This window comes from Cherax quadricarinatus, chromosome 65 (genome assembly GCF_038502225.1).
Source record: "Cherax quadricarinatus isolate ZL_2023a chromosome 65, ASM3850222v1, whole genome shotgun sequence".
NCBI classification, from domain to species: domain Eukaryota; kingdom Metazoa; phylum Arthropoda; class Malacostraca; order Decapoda; family Parastacidae; genus Cherax; species Cherax quadricarinatus.
Window position 1 is genome coordinate 24,274,886 of NC_091356.1, and position 16,015 is coordinate 24,290,900.

The 16,015-nt window shown below is 40.1% G+C and overlaps 1 protein-coding gene across 5 annotated transcripts in view; it reads left to right on the top strand.

Annotated features, from left to right (window-relative positions):
- Positions 1 to 1,081: 1,081 nt before the first annotated feature.
- Positions 1,082 to 16,015, top strand: part of LOC128701139 (zinc finger protein 850-like) — a 46,677-nt gene continuing 31,743 nt past the window's right edge. For 2 of the 5 annotated variants that reach the window (XR_011393839.1, XM_070098988.1), the window contains exons 1-2: positions 1,082 to 1,380; positions 12,219 to 12,301. The gene's annotated coding sequence lies outside the window, so the exon portion shown is untranslated. The remainder of the gene's footprint in view (positions 1,381 to 12,218; positions 12,302 to 16,015) is intronic. The other 3 variants (XR_011393840.1, XM_070098989.1, XM_070098990.1) reach the window with 2 other exon arrangements.

A 16,015-nucleotide genomic window follows, 5' to 3' on the forward strand; every position in this document is an offset into this window, starting at 1 on the left:
TGAAATCCCCCAGGAGCAAGATGTTGGGTGCAGGAGCTGGAAGATTTTCCAGACAGTGGTCAATTTTTAACAGCTGTTCCTGGAATTGCTGGGATGTTGCATCCGGAGGCTTGTAGACTACCACAATGACTAGGTTTTGGTTCTCGACCTTTACTGCTAAAACTTTCACTACATCATTTGAGGCATTAAGCAGTTCTGTGCAAACAAGTGACTCTGCAATGTACAGTGGCAAGAGGGTCTGGCACACTCCCTCTCTTCCTCGGCGTTGGGCTCTGTCCGAACTTTTAATGGCCCCTGCCCTTGGGCTCGCCATCCCAACCACTCGGTGGATGTTGCACTGACTCGCCTTCAAGTCGAGCACTTGCGACTGGCGGCTCATCTATATCGCCTTCGGATGACGGACTCTCCGTACTGCCCGTGGTGTACCTCACAGCCTGAGACGATCGAACACTTTCTGCTGTGGTGCCCACGTTATCACTCTGCACGGACTACTCTCCGTGCGGCCTTGCGCACACTTGGGGTGCACACTTTCACTCTACCTGTCCTCAACGGGGAGGGGTTTCGCTCTCTGGACGGTCAGGAGATATTGGCTTGTACCTGCTCCTTCCTGCTGGCTTCAGGGCGTCTCAGGAACATATGATACATAGTTATTAGTCAAAACATTCTGGTGGTTCACACTTACACTCACTCACTCACCCATTTGACTATAAGCACAGAAATACGAATCTTAATCTTAAAATAATGATTCCTAACTAGTCATAAGTTTTCCTGTGATACTCCAATATAGAAACTATGTATTGTGCCAGAACAAAAGCATTCACATTGCTTAACTCACAAACTAGTATTTAGTCAGTATTTAGTCAACTTACTCCATAATTTGTAATAAGTTAGAGTTAAGAATTAATCTAAGTTTGCCCGAAATGCCTAGCGATGCTAGGTGTTCTAGTGGACCCCACTGTAATTAGTATTTTATTACATGTAAACCACACAATAACCAAAATCTGTAAACCCCGCATTGTAATCCTTATAGAGAATAAGCTTGATTGATTGATTGGCCGAAGTGCCCTCTCCAAGCACTGGACGGCCGGACTCGATACGGCTCATGCTGTCAGTGGCCCTGATAACCCAACAACAACAGTGATGAAGGCTTAATCTGCTGCTGCTGCTGCTGGTGGTGCACAATATTACTGACATATTACCTGCACTCTGCTACACTGACTCAACCTATACCACCCCCTCCATATTTGACATTTTGACTGAGTTACCAGCAAGGAAGGAAAGAGAGAAGAGCAGGTCAGTCGCAGCCATTATTATCAGGCCGGATCAAGAAGTCTCCGGGCCCTAGACTATTCAGATTGGCGGGGCCCCTTTGAGTTACGGGTAAGCGAAGCGACCCCTTCCAGCTTGGGGGTGGGGGTGGGGGGGGGTCGGTGTGAGCCTGTTTAAGGTCTAATTAAATACATTCTGGCTATTTAGATTAAATTTAATAGGGAAAGTACATCAAGACAACCAAAACCATTTACCAACAGCCATTATAACTATCTTGTTAAATCATGCATTTTAAAGAGAATAAACTCAAGACAGCATAGTATTACTAGATTAGGCTATTAAAGTAGTGACATCATGTACCTATTATATTCAGCATAACCACTACAGCACTATTATTCCCTTTATAAATCACTGACCATTATTGTTATCATTGCATCATGCATAAGACTATCAAATCATATAAACTCAAGAAAGTAAAGAATTGTTTATATTCACAGGCACTTCTTAAATAAACTTTTTTCTGGATTTCATATTGGCAAAATCATCAATTATATTCTGAAAATCAATATTTCTTGTTAGATCAGACTCAATGGTCAACAAGGCTAGGTTACACAATTTGTCTTGGCTCATTGTTGAACGGAGCTGGTTTTTCACTCTTTTCAAAACAGAAAATGAACGTTCTCCTTCACAGTTAGTAGCTGGAAGTGTTAGGTAAAGGCGATACACTATGTCAACATTAGGGAAGGTTTCTGAGATACCTGCATTTCTTAAATGTTTCAAAGCAGCTGAGGGCGCACATTTTTCAGGTGGAGCTTTAATCTGATTCATATACCCAGAAAAATTAACTATTTCTTCAACAAATGTGTCCTGAACATCTGCTGAAAGGTGTTGTTGCAACTTTAATGCAGCTTCTCTCAATTCTGCATCTGGCATAGTAGTAATTTTGAACAGAAATCCAAACTTGTCATTGAGATTCTGGTAGATTTCTTTTCTTTTCACCAATTCTGTAATCAGTGAATCCAGAATGACAAAGTATGTAGCTGTCTTACATTTCTGCCTTGGTAGCAACACAATTTCATTGTCTGGCTCTTCAAAATTGCGTTTCCTCTTCCTTGACCGCTGATGATCAGCCCGGTAACTGTAGTCTTTCACCAGCAGTTTAGCTTTCTCTTCAAACATTTCAAAAGCTTCATCATTGCGAAGTGAGCTTACAAATTCCACTAAGCCTGCATAGAGGTTAGCACAAGTAGCCATTTCAATTTCAATTTTCTGAAGTGTCTTGTTCGTGGCATTTAACCGTTCCAGTATACAGTCCCAAAGCACACAGAGTAAGGCCAATTCAAAATCTTCCAATTTTGATGCTAAGCTGGCTGCTTCGCTTCTTGTAGTTGCTGTCTGGTCTTCATCCTCTGCTATTTGGATCAAAGCAGAACGTATTTCAGCAAAGCTGTCTTTCAAAGCATGTGTTGCATCATGCTGTGCTGACCACCTTGTTGTTGATAATGATTTGATGACATCTCCATGAATGGTTGACTTGAGTATACTCCACCGATGCATTGAAGCAGAGAAAAAAATTAAAGAGTGCTTGTAAAAGTCCAAAAAATGAAACTGCAGCGACACAACACTCTGCAGCACATGACCCAACAAGATTAAGAGAATGTGCTGAGCAGGGCACATATTCAGCAAGTGGGTTGATTTGCTTGATATGGGCTTGCAATCCATTATATTTACCCGACATGTTACTTGCATTGTCGTAGCTCTGGCCACGGCAATCCATAATAGAGAGATCATGTTCAAGCAGAGTATCCAGTACTACATTCATCATTGTTTCTCCATCATGGCCTGAAAGAGGAATGAATTTTATAAAGCGCTCTACAGGCTTACCATTGGAGTCGACAAAGCGAACAATGAATGTTAATTGATCTGTATGTGAAATATCTGGTGTTGAATCTACACTTATTGCAAAGTATTTTGCAGTTTTCACAGCTGCTATGATGTTATTGAGGACCTTCTTAGTCATCAGTTCAATAAATTCATTGCATATAGTAGATGACATGTAAGATACAGTGCCTCTTCCTGCATTCCCAAGGCGTGACACATGATTTGCTAAGAATGGATCGAATTGTGCTAATTTGGTAGACAGCAACCACCCAGGGAAGTACTACCGTCCTGCCAGATGACTGTGAAACAGAAACCTGTAACTGTTTTGCATGATGGTAGGATTGCTGGTTTCTTTTTCTGTCTCATAAACACGCTAGATAACAGGGATATCTTGCTACTCCTACTTACACTTTGGTCACACTTCACAGACACGCACATGCATATATATATACATACATCTAGGTTTTTCTCCTTTTTCTAAATAGCTCTTGTTCCTCTTTATTTCTTCTATTGTCCATGGTGAAGTGGAAAAGAATTTTTCCTCCGTAAGCCATGCGTGTCGTATGAGGCGACTAAAATGCCGGGAGCAATGGGCTAGTAACCCCTTCTGCTGTAGACATTTACTAAAAAAGAGAAGAAGAAAAACTTTATAAAACTGGGATGCTTAAATGTGCGTGGATGTAGTGCGGATGACAAGAAACAGATGATTGCTGATGTTATGAATGAAAAGAAGTTGGATGTCCTGGCCCTAAGCGAAACAAAGCTGAAGGGGGTAGGGGAGTTTCGGTGGGGGAAATAAATGGGATTAAATCTGGAGTATCTGAGAGAGTTAGAGCAAAGGAAGGGGTAGCAGTAATGTTGAATGATCAGTTATGGAAGGAGAAAAGAGAATATGACTGTGTAAATTCAAGAATTATGTGGATTAAAGTAAAGGTTGGATGCGAGAAGTGGGTCATAATAAGCGTGTATGCACCTGGAGAAGAGAGGAATGCAGAGGAGAGAGAGAGATTTTGGGAGATGTTAAGTGAATGTATAGGAGCCTTTGAACCAAGTGAGAGAGTAATTGTGGTAGGGGACCTGAATGCTAAAGTAGGAGAAACTTTTAGAGAGGGTGTGGTAGGTAAGTTTGGGGTGCCAGGTGTAAATGATAATGGGAGCCCTTTGATCGAACTTTGTATAGAAAGGGGTTTAGTTATAGGTAATACATATTTTAAGAAAAAGAGGATAAATAAGTATACAAGATATGATGTAGGGCGAAATGACAGTAGTTTGTTGGATTATGTATTGGTAGATAAAAGACTGTTGAGTAGACTTCAGGATGTACATGTTTATAGAGGGGCCACAGATATATCAGATCACTTTCTAGTTGTAGCTACACTGAGAGTAAAAGGTAGATGGGATACAAGGAGAATAGAAGCATCAGGGAAGAGAGAGGTGAAGGTTTATAAACTAAAAGAGGAGGCAGTTAGGGTAAGATATAAACAGCTATTGGAGGATAGATGGGCTAATGAGAGCATAGGCAATGGGGTCGAAGAGGTATGGGGTAGGTTTAAAAATGTAGTGTTAGAGTGTTCAACAGAAGTTTGTGGTTACAGGAAAGTGGGTGCGGGAGGGAAGAGGAGCGATTGGTGGAATGATGATGTGAAGAGAGTAGTAAGGGAGAAAAAGTTAGCATATGAGAAGTTTTTACAAAGTAGAAGTGATGCAAGGAGGGAAGAGTATATGGAGAAAAAGAGAGAGGTTAAGAGAGTGGTGAAGCAATGTAAAAAGAGAGCAAATGAGAGAGTGGGTGAGATGTTATCAACAAATTTTGTTGAAAATAAGAAAAAATTTTGGAGTGAGATTAACAAGTTAAGAAAGCCTAGAGAACAAATGGATTTGTCAGTTAAAAATAGGAGAGGAGAGTTATTAAATGGAGAGTTAGAGGTATTGGGAAGATGGAGGGAATATTTTGAGGAATTGTTAAGTGTTGATGAAGATAGGGAAGCTGTGATTTCATGTATAGGGCAAGGAGGAACAACATCTTGTAGGAGTGAGGAAGAGCCAGTTGTGAGTGTGGGGGAAGTTCGTGAGGCAGTAGGTAAAATGAAAGGGGGTAAGGCAGCCGGGATTGATGGGATAAAGATAGAAATGTTAAAAGCAGGTGGGGATATAGTTTTGGAGTGGTTGGTGCAATTATTTAATAAATGTATGGAAGAGGGTAAGGTACCTAGGGATTGGCAGAGAGCATGCATAGTTCCTTTGTATAAAGGCAAAGGGGATAAAAGAGAGTGCAAAAATTATAGGGGGATAAGTCTGTTAAGTATACCTGGCAAAGTGCATGGTAGAGTTATTATTGAAAGAATTAAAAGTAAGACGGAGAATAGGATAGCAGATGAACAAGGAGGCTTTAGGAAAGGTAGGGGGTGTGTGGACCAGGTGTTTACAGTGAAACATATAAGTGAACAGTATTTAGATAAGGCTAAAGAGGTCTTTGTGGCATTTATGGATTTGGAAAAGGCGTATGACAGGGTGGATAGGGGGGCAATGTGGCAGATGTTGCAGGTGTATGGTGTAGGAGGTAGGTTACTGAAAGCAGTGAAGAGTTTTTACGAGGATAGTGAGGCTCAAGTTAGAGTATGTAGGAAAGAGGTAAATTATTTCCCAGTAAAAGTAGGCCTTAGACAAGGATGTGTGATGTCACCGTGGTTGTTTAATATATTTATAGATGGGGATGTAAGAGAAGTAAATGCGAGGGTCTTGGCAAGAGGCGTGGAGTTAAAAGATAAAGAATCACACATAAAGTGGGAGTTGTCACAGTTGCTCTTTGCTGATGACACTGTGCTCTTGGGAGATTCTGAAGAGAAGTTGCAGAGATTGGTGGATGAATTTGGTAGGGTGTGCAAAAGAAGAAAATTGAAAGTGAATACAGGAAAGAGTAAGGTTATGAGGATAACAAAAAGATTAGGTGATGAAAGATTGGATATCAGATTGGAGGGAGAGAGTATGGAGGAGGTGAATGTATTCAGATATTTGAGAGTGGACGTGTCAGCGGATGGGTCTATGAAAGATGAGGTGAATCATAGAATTGATGAGGGGAAAAGGGTGAGTGGTGCACTTAGGAGTCTGTGGAGACAAAGAACTTTGTCCTTGGAGGCAAAGAGGGGAATGTATGAAAGTATAGTTTTACCAACGCTCTTATATGGGTGTGAAGCATGGGTGATGAATGTTGCAGCGAGGAGAAGGCTGGAGGCAGTGGAGATGTCATGTCTGAGAGCAATGTGTGGTGTGAATATAATGCAGAGAATTCGTAGTTTGGAAGTTAGGAGGAGGTGCGGGATTACCAAAACTGTTGTCCAGAGGGCTGAGGAAGGGGTGTTGAGGTGGTTTGGACATGTGGAGAGAATGGAGCGAAACAGAATAACTTCAAGAGTGTATCAGTCTGTAGTGGAAGGAAGGCGGGGTAGGGGTCGGCCTAGGAAAGGTTGGAGGGAGGGGGTAAAGGAGGTTTTGTGTGCGAGGGGCTTGGACTTCCAGCAGGCATACGTGAGCGTGTTTGATAGGAGTGAATGGAGACAAATGGTTTTTAATACTTGACGTGCTGTTGGAGTGTGAGCAAAGTAACATTTATGAAGGGGCTCAGGGAAACCGGCAGGCCGGACTTGAGTCCTGGAGATGGGAAGTACAGTGCCTGCACTCTGAAGGAGGGGTGTTAATGTTGCAGTTTAAAAACTGTAGTGTAAAGCACCCTTCTGGCAAGACAGTGATGGAGTGAATGATGGTGAAAGTTTTTCTTTTTCGGGCCACCCTGCCTTGGTGGGAATCGGCCAGTGTGATAATAAAAAAAAAAAATATTAAACATAGATGACTTTAAACAATGATGACTTCCATCATCATAAATCCTTGCTGATTTCCTAAAGTCAATGTTCAGAGTTTGACTGAAGTTTTCTGCAATGAAAGCATTACATAGAGAATCTGGGATTACATTTGGCCATGAGGCAGGATCTTTTAAGACAAATCCTGTGGATGAAATGTCCATTGAGACATTGAGAGGAGACACAAAAGAAGTAGATGCTGGCTGAGAAATAATGGAGGGAGGGCTTCCTGTATGATCTGACATATCTGCAGATTCAACTGTACTGGTAACATCAGAAACTGTTTTCGTGAGCATGTCTGTGATCTTTCTGCAGCTTCCTACATCTTTCTTTTTCTGTTCTTCTTGAATTTTCTTCTTTCTTTTCTGTGACCCACTCGCATAAGAACGTCCAACATCACGTTCACGAGATTCCATAATGAGGATGTATCACTGTCTGTAATCATGCAAATACAAATTTTTCATTATCAATTATTATTAATTTTTTAATTATTATTAAATTTTTTTTTCTGTCATTTGGGGGGATATGGCCCTTGTAGCCCCCTTTCCTCTGGCTGCGCATCTAAAAATTCAAAACATTACCAGAAAGGAGTCATATACAGAACTTTTACCATAGATTCGGTTAGTTATTTGGGCTACGAATATTTTACTAATTCATCCTCCTTGATCTCCAATTTACTTAAACAGAAATCATACTGAGTCCAAGAACAATGCACAATGGTATTTATATTACCATTTTCATAACTAAACTAATCATTATGTTTTGCATGATATATGGCCTACCACCATAGATAAGGACATGAGAATTAAAGAATGCAGGGACAATTTTCAGTTTCACCCAGCCAACGATTTTCTGATGTGGCTTATGTGTTTCTGGAGAAATATGTAGTAAATTAATTGATGTTCTGCATCACTTCCGTTGCAACTTGAAAACTAAGCATTTGCGACGGAAGTGATGTAGAACATCAATCAATTGAGATCTGTTATTGAAGTGATAAAGACTTAAAGACAGGACAAAGTGCTTTTAAAACCTACAAACGGAAGTCAGTTTGCGTTTTTAGGTTTTTCTTTATAGTATTTTTACCAAAAATGCGTCTTTACTGGTCCATGCGTCTTTACTGGTCAAGTAACCCTATCAGGTACCTCCCTTAACATTTAGAGGCGAAAACAAACATTTATCCATACACATCAATGTCTATCAACAACACTTCAGTTAATTTGTCATAGTACAAGTCTAGATAACGTGTAATTACTACAGAAAATTGGAGAGGAATCTCCCATACTCACCCATTAGCGGGAAAACACAGCTGTTCTTACGTAAACAAAGGCGTGTTGAGTGTTGCCATGTATGGTTAGGTTTATTTATTTTTATTTTATTTTATTTCATTATTTATTTTTGTTTTGATTAATTTTTAAAAATCAATTTTACTCTCCAAACTCTTGAACTTTTTAGGTAGGGACCCCTTTGCACTTGCACCATGTGTGCAGTCTTGGATGAGCCCCTGAACCCCTTGGACTGTGGGGCCCCCAAATGCGCGGGGCCCTAGGCAAATGCCTAGTTTGCCTATGCGGTAATCCGGCCCTGATTATTATCCTGCACAACAAACACTCTTGTTGACACCACCATTATTGTTCTTTATTACTATCCCCATCACTACTACTACCATTATTATACTGCACAACAAACACTCTTGTTGACACCACCATTATTGTTCTTTATTACTATCCCCATCACTACTACTACCATTATTATACTGCACAACAAACACACTTGTTGACACCACCATTATTGTTCTTTATTACTATCACCATCACTACTATTAATTATTATTAACACACTGGCCGATTCCCACCAAGGCAGGGTGGCCCGAAAAAGAAAAACTTTCACCATCATTCACTCCATCACTGTCTTGCCAGAAGGGTGCTCTACACTACAGTTTTTAAACTGCAACATTAACACCCCTCCTTCAGAGTGCAGGCACTGTACTTCCCATCTCCAGGACTCAAGTCCGGCCTGCCTGTTTCCCTGAACCCCTTTATAAATGTTACTTTGCTCACACTCCAACAGCACGTCAAGTATTAAAAACCATTCGTCTCCATTCACTCCTATCAAACACGCTCACGCACGCCTGCTGGAAGTCCAAGCCCCTCGCACACAAAACCTCCTTTACCCCCTCCCTCCAACCTTTCCTAGGCCGACCCCTACCCCGCCTTCCACTACAGACTGATACACTCTTGAAGTCATTCTGTCTCGCTCCATTCTCTCTACATGTCCAAACCACCTCAACGACCCTTCCTCAGCCCTCTGGACAACAGTTTTGGTAATCCCGCACCTCCTCCTAACTTCCAAACTACGAATTCTCTGCATTATATTCACACCACACATTGCCCTCAGACATGACATCTCCACTGCCTCCAGCCTTCTCCTCGCTGCAACATTCATCACCCATGCTTCACACCCATATAAGAGCGTTGGTAAAACTATACTCTCATACATTCCCCTCTTTGCCTCCAAGGACAAAGTTCTTTGTCTCCACAGACTCCTAAGTGCACCACTCACCCTTTTCCCCTCATCAATTCTATGATTCACCTCATCCTTCATAGACCCATCCGCTGACACGTCCACTCCCAAATATCTGAATACATTCACCTCCTCCATACTCTCTCCCTCCAATCTGATATCCAGTCTTTCATCACCTAATATTTTTGTTATCCTCATAACCTTACTCTTTCCTGTATTCACTTTTAATTTTCTTCTTTTGCACACTACTACTACCCCTGCCAATTTGGATTCAGGCCTAATAAAAATACTAATGATGCTATTATACACATGCTAGAACATATATACACTGCAATAGAGAAAAAAGAAGTCCCACTGGGGATCTTCATTGACTTACGTAAAGCTTTTGATACAGTTGACCATGACTTGCTCCACGTAAAATTGTCACACTATGGTATAAGAGGGCACTCCCTCAACTACCTCAAGTCATACCTCAGCAACAGAAGCCAATATGTGTACGCAAATGGGGCAAACTCTTATGCGCAACCAATTACAGTTGGTGTCCCACAGGGAAGTGTCCTTGGCCCCCTTCTCTTTCTCCTATACATAAATGACCTTCCAAATGCTTCGCAATTACTCAAACCCACACTATTTGCAGATGACACTACATACGTCTTCTCTCACCCGAGCCCAGTCACGCTAGCCAATACTGTAAATACCGAATTACAGAAAATATCTACCTGGATGAGGACTAACAAACTTACACTAAACATTGACAAAACCTACTTCATTCAGTTTGGTAACAGAGCTACAGATGTCCCTCTTAACATAATGATAAACGGATCACCTATCACAAAACTAACAGAGGGAAAATTCTTAGGAATCCACCTTGATAATAGACTCAAATTTCATACACATATACAACAAATTTCTAAGAAAATTTCCAAGCCTGTAGGCATACTATTGAAGATACGGTACTATGTTCCACAGTCAGCCCTCCTGACCCTATATCACTCTCTTATTTACCCCTATCTCACCTATGGAATTTGTGCATGGGGCTCAACAACAATTAACCATCTCAGACCACTAATTACTCAACAAAAGGCTGCAGTTAGAATGATAACAAATTCTCACACTCCACCAATATTCAATACACTAAACCTACTCACCATACAAAACATCCATACTTATTACTGCACCTATTACATACATAGAACACTTAACTCTGATATTAACCCTCCCCTCAAACATCTCCTTGCCAACCTCAACAGAACACATGACCATAACACAAGGCACAGATCACTCTTTGATGTTCCTCGTGTCCATCTCACACTATGCAAAAACTCAATGCACATAAAAGGCCCTAAAATCTGGAATTCATTACCTGTAAATATAAAAGAAACACTACCTGTTTATAAATTCAAGTCTCTTCTCAAAGATCACTTACTCACCGAAAACCAAATAAATACCGAATAACTGAACCTTATAAATTGTATATCTTAAATGTTTCTCACAATTATATCACATAAATGTTAAACCTAAAACCGAATCTAACTTTATTATTTTTTAAATACACTACCTAACAGAATCACTACCTAACTGAATGCAACCATATGACCTGTCTTTGTAATACTCACTTGTGCTTTATAGCAATCTGTTTACATTAATGTTTTATCACTGATTTCATCATTGCTTAGTTAATCTTAAGTTAATTTTAAGCCAGCCCGTAATGCTATGCATAGTATAAGTGGCTTTGGCATACTGCTCTTATCTGTATTTTTTTGTACCTCGGTATGTGTGCTCAAATTGGAAATAAATAAATAAATAAATAAATAAATTATTATCCTGCACAACAAACACTCTTGTTGACACCACCATTATTGTTCTTTATTACTACCACCATCACTACTACTACCATTATTATCCTGCACAACAAACACTCTTGTTGACACCACCATTATTGTTCTTTATTACTACCACCATCACTACTACTACCATTATTATCCTGCACAACAAACACTTGTTGACACCACCATTATTGTTCTTTATTACTACCACCATCACTACTACTACCATTATTATCCTGCACAACAAACACTCTTGTTGACACCACCACCATTATTGTTCTTTATTACTACCACCATCACTACTACCATTATTATCCTGCACAACAAACACTCTTGTTGACACCACCATTATTGTTCTTTATTACTACCACTATCACCAGCCGGGCTGTGGCTTGTACGTTGGTTTGCGTGCAGCCAGCAGTAACAGCTTGGTTGATCAGGCTCTGATCCACCAGGAGGCCTGGTCACAGACCTGGCCGCGGGGGCACTGGCCCCCGGAACTCTCTCCAGGTAAACTCCAGGTAAACTACTACCATCAATCCCACCATCACTGCAACATTACTAGTAACTACCACCATCACAACAACAATACTAGTTACTACCACCATTGCTACAACACTGCTAGTAACTGCCACCATCACTATAACACTACTAATAACTACCACCACCACTACAGCACTACTAGTATAACTACCACCATCACTACAATACTACTAGTAACTAGTGCCATCACTACAACATTACTAGTATCTACTACCATCACTACAACACTAGTAGTATAAGTTAACAACTACCACTAGTGTAGTGTTACTGGTGTGGGTGATCCTCTATCTGGTCATAAGTAACACATTCCTTCCTTGTGTTCCAGAGATGGTGCTTCATATTATACACAGCTTGGTCTAGAGTTTTCCTGCAGCGTAATTCAAGAGAACCTGTATTGCACTTTAGCCAGTGAGTAATTGCTGCTGACAACAAACTGATGCTAGTACTTATATACAGCTCATCTGTCTTGTCTCAACAGACGGAGGATCGAGCCTCCACTATGTCTTGTGCTGAATGATCCATGTGTGGCGCATCATGTCAACACTCAAAAATTTTTCAGATTTTGGAATTTCAGATAAAAAAATTCTGTACTGTACCACAATTTCATAATTTCATGGATGATAGCTACACACACACAACAGGTTACAGAATTGTAACTAGTATGATGAATAAGTGGGATGCACTAGAGATGGTCAGGCAGTGGGGGAAAATATTATTTACAGTTTCAGGAATAAATATGGTCTGGTTCTGAAGGTTTGAACTCTGTAAAACTTTTCCCAGTTAGCTAATGTAAATTCTTCTGTCTTGCATGTATTGAATAAGAAACTAGCCAAATTCACCAGCAGTAAAGTTTTAGAAGTAGCTCAGGACATTTCATTTTTAATGATGTCAGGACATTAATGTTTTATTGTTGTTTTACAGGTCATCCTTCACCATAATAATTATTGCAGTAGTACAAAAACCCATTGATATAAATCTCATATATGTAACACACAGTGCAGATATAGTAGTGTCAGCAGTTGGTATTGTAAAGCTTACAATAGGGCAATAGGGGCAAGAAGCCCCTATCACGTGCCTTCAGCATTTTATGGAGAGGGAGCATGGACGCAGGGGTCATCCCACACACACTTAACCCTTTGACTGTCGCGGCCGTATGTATACGTCTTACGAGGTACCGTGTTTGACGTATATATACTCATAAATTCTAGCGGCTTCAAATCAAGCAGGAGAAAGCTGGTAGGCCCACATGTGAGAGAATGGGTCTGTGTGGTCAGTGTGCACCATGTAAAAGAAATCCTGGAGCACGCAGTGCATAATGAGAAAAAAACTCCGACCGTTTTTTTTAATTAAAATGCCGACTTTGTGGTCTATTTTCGTATAGTATTTATGGTTGTATTCTCGTTTTCTTGGTCTCATTTGATAGAATGAAAAACATGTTATAGAAATAGAGGTGATTTTGATTGATTTTATTTTAAAAAGAACCTAGAAATAGAGCTCAAAGTAGGGGAAATGTTTGATTTTTGCCAATGTTCAAAAGTAAACAAATGATGCCATTGTCCAATAAATGTCCAACTAGCCATTTTAATATGCAGTCATGAATGGGTTGATGTTATTTATACAATTATTACAGTATTGCAGTAGTCTGCATAATAGTAAGTCTTCTATTTTTTGTTTGAATAAAAATTCAAAATAGAAAGCAAGAGTAATATCAGAGGGGCCTGGAGACGTGACTGATGAACAAAGAAAATGTTATTTTAGAGCCAGGAATGTCTGCATTGTTCATTCTGGACCTTATTTTGAAATTGTCATATTTTTTAGTTTTCGTGAAATTGGCCAAATTGTAAATTTCTGACCACATTATTAGGTAGTTGAAATTGGTAAATGGGCAATTTCTTGTACTCAATCGATAGAAAAAATGGAGTTCTAAAGAAATAGCTATGAGTTTGGGCGACTGGAACAATGGAATTAGCCGAAAATAGGGCTCAAAGTGGGCGAAATCGCCGATTTGTAAACAGCGCCAAGGTCGCTAACTTCGCGAGAGCATAATTCTGTCAGTTTTCCATCAAATTTCGTTTTTTTTTGGTGTCATTACAATCAGGAAAAGATTCTCTATCATTTCATAAGAAAAAATAATTTTTTTTTTTTAAATTTTGCGACACCAGGAGACACCTCAGGATTGGGGGTTGCGACAGTCAAAGGGTTAAAACAACAGACATAGACCCACTCCACAAAGGTGGCAGTAAAGCAATTGCAAAGAACTACAGACTGATTGCACTAACATCCCATGTCACACCATACCATGGGCGGGGATAGAACCTGCGATCAATCATGTCATTACGATTTCGTGAGTCATCCCATATCATAAAAATCTTTGAGAGGGTTCTAAGAAGGAAGATAGGCAGCCATCTAGATACCCATCAATTACCCAACCCAGGGCAACACGGGTTTAGAGCAGGTCACTCCTGCCCGTCCCAGCTACTGGACCACTATGACAAGGTCCTGGATGCTGTAGAGGATAAACAAAATACAGATGTATATGCAGACTTTGCAAAAGCTTTTGACAAGTCTGACCATGGTGTAATAGCACACAAAATGTGGGATAAAGGAATAACGGGAAAAGTTGGTAGATGGATCTACAATTTCCTGACAAATAGAACACAAAGAGTAATAGTAAACAGAGTAAAGTCACAGGCAGCCATGGTAAAAAGCTCTGTTTCACGAGGCACAGTATTCATTCCCATTCTATTCCTCATCCTCATTTTCACGAGACACCCAGATCACTACAGTGATCCATCGAAGACATGTCCAAGCGGACATCAACCAAATCTTCGAATGGGCCACTCAAAACAATATGAAGTTCAACGAGGAGAAATTTCAACTACTCAGATATGGAAAACTTGAAGAAATTAAAAATGTGTCAGGGTATACCACAAATTCTAACCATACAATAGAGTGGAAAGTAATGTGAAGGACCTGGGAGCGATATTGTCAGAGGATCTCGCCTTTTAAGACCACAACAGTGTATCTGCCTCATCCACTAGGAAAATTATAGGATGGATAATGAGAACCTTCAAAACTAGGGATGCCAAGCCCATGATGATTCTCTTCAAATTGCTTGTACTCTCTAGGCTGGAATACTGCTGTACACTAATGACACCCTTCAAGGCTGGCGACATTGCAGACCTGGAGTGTGTATAAGGAACTTTGACGGCACACATAAGTGCAATAAGGCACCTAAACTACTGGGAATGGTTGAAGGTCTTTGATATGTATTCCCTCGAATGCAGGTGAGAGAGATACATGATAATATACACTTGAAAGGTCCTGGAGGGATTGGTACCAAACCTGCACATGAAAATCACACCATATTCAATTCAATTCAATTCAATTCAGTTCAAGTTTATTCTCTATAAGGGTTACAATGTGGGGTTTACAGGATTTGGATATTGTGTGGTATACATGTTATAAAATACTAATTACAGAGGGGGCCACTAGGACACCTAGCATGGCTAGGCATTTCGGGCAGACTTAGATTAATTCTTAACATTAAATCCTTACAAATTATGGTATTAAGGCTAGGTGACTACATTATAATTTGTGAGTTTAGCAGTGTGAATATTTTTGTTTTAGCACAATACAAAGTGTCTATATTGGAGTATCATAGGCAAACTTATGACTAGTTAGGATTCATTATTTCAAGATTAAGATTAGTATTACTGTGTTTATAGTCAGTGGGTGAGTGAGTGTAATTGTGAACCACCAGGTGGTTATCATGTAGTTAGTTGTCGGGGTGGATCAGGGAGATCAGATGTTTTCTAACTGTAGTTTTGAAAGTGTTGAGTGTGTCTGCAGTTCTAGAGTTTTCAGGTAGGGTGTTCCAGATTTTAGGTCCTTTGAAATACAATGAATTTTTATAAAGGTTTAGTCGGACACGGGGAATGTCATAGAGATGTTTGTGTCTGGTGTTATGCCTGTGGATCCTGTCACAACTATCAAGAAAGCGTTTTAGGTCAAGGTTAATATTGGAATTTAAGGTCCTGTAGATACAGATTGCACAGTAGTAAGTGTGGATGTACTGAACAGGGAGTAAGTTTAGATCTACGAAGAGTGGGGTGGGGTGTT